The 6,344-nt window shown below is 22.4% G+C and overlaps 1 protein-coding gene and 1 long non-coding RNA gene across 2 annotated transcripts in view; one reads left to right on the top strand and one right to left on the bottom strand.

The window, feature by feature from the left end:
• The window catches only part of LOC102676242, a 1,393-nt gene extending 1,010 nt beyond the window's left edge, over positions 1-383 (bottom strand). Inside the window, exon 1 of the long non-coding RNA XR_422470.2 lies at positions 198-383. This is a non-coding gene — a long non-coding RNA (uncharacterized LOC102676242). The remainder of the gene's footprint in view (positions 1-197) is intronic.
• Positions 384-3,108: 2,725 nt separating this feature from the next.
• Positions 3,109-6,344, top strand: part of LOC102675919 — a 41,916-nt gene continuing 38,680 nt past the window's right edge. Inside the window, exon 1 of the mRNA XM_006620545.2 lies at positions 3,109-3,544. The gene's annotated coding sequence lies outside the window, so the exon portion shown is untranslated. The remainder of the gene's footprint in view (positions 3,545-6,344) is intronic.

Below are 6,344 nucleotides of genomic sequence, written 5' to 3' on the forward strand. Positions count from 1 at the left end.
ATTATTTTTATATAGATATAAAAATAATTTTTACATAATTTTTACTTTCATTGTTAAAAATTTAATCAAATTATTTTAAATTATAAATTCCCTCTCTTTTTTAGATTCAGAGATTAAAAAATTTTTCATCGAAATTTTTTTTAATATAGTGCATTTATTATAAATGCATTTGACATTACTAGAATTAAAGTACTTACGAAGTAGATTTCACTTTGTATAAATCATAGTTTTGCTATATCGTTTATTCGAAACTGTAGTTCTGATTATCGAAAGAACAGATCTTATTAATTATTCTTCAATTTTCCTTAATCATTGTATCATTATAGTCATATTCCATAGTAATTCATTCCAATTTTATTATTAAAAAAAAATAACTGTAAAAAAATAAACTGTAAATAAATAAAATTCTATTTAAAAATTATCAAAGAATCTTACAATGTATTTTTACATAATTATATAACATATAAAAAAAAAAGTGAATAAAATATGAAATAAAAATATAGGGAATATTTTTTCTTTTTTACAAGAGATTATAAATATCGTAATGAAGAGATTAAACGATCGTATCTAAATTATTCTTATTTCCAATTTCAAAAGCATGTATGTTCTTTTCTTTGTTCTGAGGATCACTATTCTGTATATCAGAGACAATATAAGAAAGAGATTTAAAAATCAATCAAAGAAAGAACTGTAAGATGAATACAAAATCATATTAACAATATCATAGAAATAAAATATTATGAAATTCGTTTTATTAAATTATGAAATATAGAAATGTTTAAAGTTATTTAAAACCAGAAACTTGTTAAAGATAATAATAATATCTCGGTATTTTATTTAATTTCTTAAATACATGGTTATTGAAATTTTCTTCTCGAATAACAAACTTATAAATCTTTTAAAATATAAAGAAAAAAAATATTTTAAATATTTTTTAAATTAAACTTACATTTTTTAAATAAATAATGACTTTTTATTTCATTTTTACAGTTGTTATGAATTATTTATTATTTGTTATCAAAACAGAAATGCATTTTGTTTGCGTTAAATTTAAAAGCGGTACGTGAAATAACTTCCGTAACAAGTTAACATGACGAAATAACAAAAATTGTCTTCATGTAATTCTCAACGAGCCTTTCTATTTATAATATATAGAGAATATAATTTAAAATTTAATTTTTCATTTAAAAAAATATGATGTTTAAAAAAAAAATAATTTATTAAAAAGTAAAGTATATTAAGCAAATCAATTAAATTTTTTTCTTCTATTATATGTATTTAAAATATTACAATAAAAAAATGCAATGCTCAATTTTCAGAAATATGCTTAACAACTGATATAAAAATTATTTATATATATATATATATATATATAATTATATTGTTCATTGCAATTAAAATTCTGCAACTAACATAACCTCATTAGTGAGGTTAAACTCTACAGATGCTACTATAGCAAAGTAACAAGTTTGTAGGAATATTAGCATAAGGAACTTCATGACTTTGCTCGAATCAACTTATCGAAATTCATCAAGGACACAAGTCACGTCCATCAAAGTTATAACTCAATATCCACTAGATTGCCATTAAATATACATTAATAAATGATATCATAAAATATTAATGATATTTATCTATCTAAATCTTAATAATAAGCGATAATTTTTGATATTTTCAATATTAAATCTTTAATATAACATTTAATAAACTTAATACTAAATTATTACTTATTTAATCTTATTTATTTTAATTAATGAAATTTATATGCATAGTTTTTACATTAAAATATAAATCGTGAAGTATTTTGAATATTTTATTTTATTAATTAATTTTAGATTAAAATTTTTTGCATAGAAATTTAGAAAGATTAATTTAAATATTAATTAATAAATTAAACGACATTAAGGAATGTATATCTAATAAAAATTCAAGAATATTTCTTGTTAAAAGATAGGATAATAAAAAGACTACAATAATAAACATAAGTAAAATCTGTGGCAAGAGATAATTTCTTAGGAAATGCTAATTATATTCTGTTGTTTTAGAAACTTTTGCGCATTACCCATTATGAAACTATTAATTATCACATTATCAAAGAAATTTTAATTCTTTAAACTTTAATTAAAAAATTTCTTAAGATTTTATTATCAAAAAGTAAAAAATTTTTCGTTTTATTTTAGTTAAAAAATCTTGTTATTTTATTATACATTTAAATGAATGATTTATAATTTATTAAAGATTATATATTCATCTGTATATAATATTAAGAAAATTTTAATATTTTATATATTTATTAAAAATTAATATTTAATTTTTTTAATACCTAATTAATTTTAGTATCTAATTATTTAAATTTAGAAATTTTAAACAATTCAAAATATGAATTATATAATTACATACATTATTAATATTTTATATTTAACTAATGTACATATAATTTAATTCATATTTCATTTTATTTGATATATTAATCAATATTTAATTAACAAGATGAATTCTATAACATTATTTATAAAATTTGAATTCCCAAATATTAAACATTTCTATAAATATAAATGTTTCGTTATATTTAAAAAAAAAAATTGATTTCGAAATAAAATAATACGAATACATAACCTTATATTTGCAATAAATTATCGAACACTATTTTTATTTCTCTTTTTATCATATATATTATATATTTAAAGAAAACAATATTAAATATAAATAGTGTTATTATTAAATATTAATATATAAATATATAATATAATTCTAAATTTAATTTCGTTACTTACACGTCATTATGGCTGCCATAGTTTATTCTTCTTTTTTCCATTGTGTAATATACTTTTATTTACGAACTACAAAGAATCCTTCTCGTTATATACCACGATCGATTATATTTACATCGACACAAGAATTCGGACATCATTTCGTTACGTTTGGATAATTGAATTAAGTCCAAATCATCGATGTTTACAGCGAAGCAACACGTGAGACCGCCAAAAGTGCTTTCCACCCCCTCACATAACTCATATCGGCCTTTCATGGATCTAACGGAAGAAGTTTAAACGTTAGAGAATCGAAAACACTGATTGGTTATTGCGCTCCGGGTCGATGGTGGAAGGGGACGCCGGGTCGCTACGAGCCTCGCAGTATCGCTTCGACTTTGAACGCGGCAGGTTCGGTGTCGTTTGCGTTGTGTAATTTCTTTATTATCTCAATTTATCATTTATTTAATGTTTTAAAAATCTAATAACGTGATTATATATCAATACGAAAGTAATAAATACGCGTTCGATTCGCGGAAAATTCTCGGGTTTTTTCGTGCATATATATATGACGGTTAAGTGACACGCAAACAGGTGCACCTATCGTATAGCACAAGAAACGAATCACGGAGGTCGTTGCACGTAATATCTACCAACAGACAATTCGCGAGTACGGTGTCTACAATTATATAGTAACGGATTCTTCTCTTATACGATACCACTTGTCACCAAGAATCCACTATTGTCTTCAAAGAGAAATCGACTTAGTATCTTCGTTACTTATCATCGTGTCGGTAAGTACTAATTATTATTGTATAATTATGAAATATCATTTTTAAAGCAAGAATTTCTTTTTTTTTTTTTATGTATAAGTTTTTAATAATTCGATTGACAAGATAATGTGCATTATTAAGAGTTTGAATATCCCGCCACTAAACGAAAAATATAATAAATGATAGTACCGATGATCTTTTTCGACTATATTCTTTTTATTTCTTTTTATCTTTTTACTTCAGATTACAAAGTTAGATATTTTGAAGGCTATTATAGTAATTTTTTTAAAATCATTATTTTATTTATTGAAACATAAAGAATAAAAAATATAATTACCTAGGAATTTTTTTAACGAATCATTTTTAATCATTTTTAGTAAAATTCAAGCGAAAAAAATATCCTTAACTGAAGTAAAATTGGAATGCTTAAAGTTTAACTAATCAATTTATTTATCGAATACTTGTTGAACAATATTTGTTGAACATAAACTTCTAAATGTTATAATATCGTAAATTATAGGTTTTTCAAATACATTTAGATATTTCGTTTCGTTTGAAATAATATAATTTAATTATTTATTCCATTAATTATGCACAATGTTATTCAAAATTATTAATTTAAATATTATCTTTTTTACACAATTAAATTTTTAATGAGAATAATTAAACGAGAACAAAATTAATATTATTTTTTTCTAATCAAAGAGAAAATAAAGAATGAAAATATTTGACATGTATTCGTGGAAAAAAAAATGTTTATTGTTTAAACATTTTTTCGAGAAAGAATATAAAAAGATTTCGAAATAACTTTTTATTTAAATATAACTATAGTATTTGTAAAAATGCCATTATTATTTTAGTAACTTTTTATTTTTTTCTTTTTTGATAATAATTTAATTTTATGAATTGTTAAAAACAATTTATATGTTATATAATATAATATGATATTTCATAAAATTAAAACCAAATTTTGAATCAATTTAATATTATCCTTACTTCGAATCGGATCTTACGATTAATAAATAGGGATTATTAAAATCCCTATTTTCATGTTTCACGTATTTCCCTAGTATCGAATTTTCATATTCGTGTTTTACGTATTGTCCATAAGAAAATATAAGGATAAATCTTCAAAAAAGCAGATTGCTTCGTTTTGAGTTCACTTATAGTATTATATTTTCGTTATGAAATTGCGTGGCCACTTAAATTAATGCAATTTTTTCGTAATATTAAATGCTCAATATTAATAAATCAATTAAAAATAAATTAATTCATCGTTATTGTTACTCAATGAAAGACAATTAAATATTATTAAATTTTTCACATTTTCGATTCGGGAAAAATTTGCATAGTTTGCACGAATAACATTCCGTATAATTTCTCTTGCGTCTATTTACCAAACATTTCCATTAAACTCTATTTCAAACTCTCGCGCAGATTCGTAGATACATCAAACGGAATGGTTCAATGTTTAATCCTATAAACTGAAAATTCCGATTGTTAAAGCACAATTGATTCATGAAAAAAATTAAAGAAATTTAATATTTTACAGATGAAATTTCGTTTTGAAACAATATATCTGTTTATCAAATGACAATGTGTATACATTTAATTTTTTTATTCTAATAGGTTATGTTTGTCATTTTTTACAAAAGTTTCGATTTTAGTGAAAAGTTTTTTATTTATTTTACAAGAGATTAAAGGATTAAAAAAACGAGAATAAAAGAAGGAAAAAGTGAATACATTTTTATTTTCTGGCAATTGATTACCATGACGAACGTTTAATTTCATTTTTTTCGCGGAATTCAATTAAAATCCTCGCAAGAATCGCGGAGTTACACGCGGATTTGCGAAAGTATCGATCGTAGTGACCAATCCTTTCACAGCAAATGAAATAAATGAAATTCAAGATGTAAATTTCGTGGAATTTTTTCTCCGTTCCCTCGTTAATTGTCGAAATGTCTCTCGAAAGATATATCACCATATATATATATATACGAATTTCAAGTAACTTTTTTATTTTTTTTACTTAATTCGATCGTGATTAAATAGAAATAGATGCTAATTAACATTTTGAATTATGATTTTAAAAAAAATTAATCGAACGAGATTTGTTTTAAAGATAGATTAAATTTGATAGCTTGTTACCAATTATTTAATTTAATGAAACAATAGGAAATTATGTATTTATGTTATTTGAATAATCAAATTATCTGTTATTATAATTATAATTATATATTATAATTATATACTATAATTATAATTATAATATATCATAATTACTGTTAATTAAATATATTTGTGTAAATGATCAGAGAATGAAAAGTATCAAATTGACATTTAACATATTTCTACAGATTTAATTATTTTCTTGTCCAAGCTCAATATTTCAAAGATTTTGATACCATTTTTAAAAAATTTCTTTTTCAATTCTCATTCTTTTCCTATTATTATGAATATCAAAAATCAAAAATAGGATTTTTCATTCTGTAGACATTTTTTTGAAGAAGAATCAGGATATCAATTTATGACTCGAATAAATTCATAAACATTCAAATTGGAATAATCAGTCGAATTCATCGATTCGAAGGGTTCGAATTAATGAAGTTTAGTGTTTAGTTATTAAATTTCAAATTCATATACCACTCACTTGACCGGTATTCGAAGTGCTTTGACTATAAAGGGTCGCAGTACCAAGTGATGTTGCACCAGACAATAAGACTACCGATGTGAAAATATACTCCTCGACTTCCTCTCCTTTTCATTCTCACTTCCTTCGTAATTTATTACAATAGATAGAAGAAAGGAAAAGGAAAAAAAA

The sequence above is a fragment of the Apis dorsata genome, unplaced genomic scaffold (assembly GCF_000469605.1).
Source record: "Apis dorsata unplaced genomic scaffold, Apis dorsata 1.3 scaffold_517, whole genome shotgun sequence".
Lineage (NCBI taxonomy): Eukaryota > Metazoa > Arthropoda > Insecta > Hymenoptera > Apidae > Apis > Apis dorsata.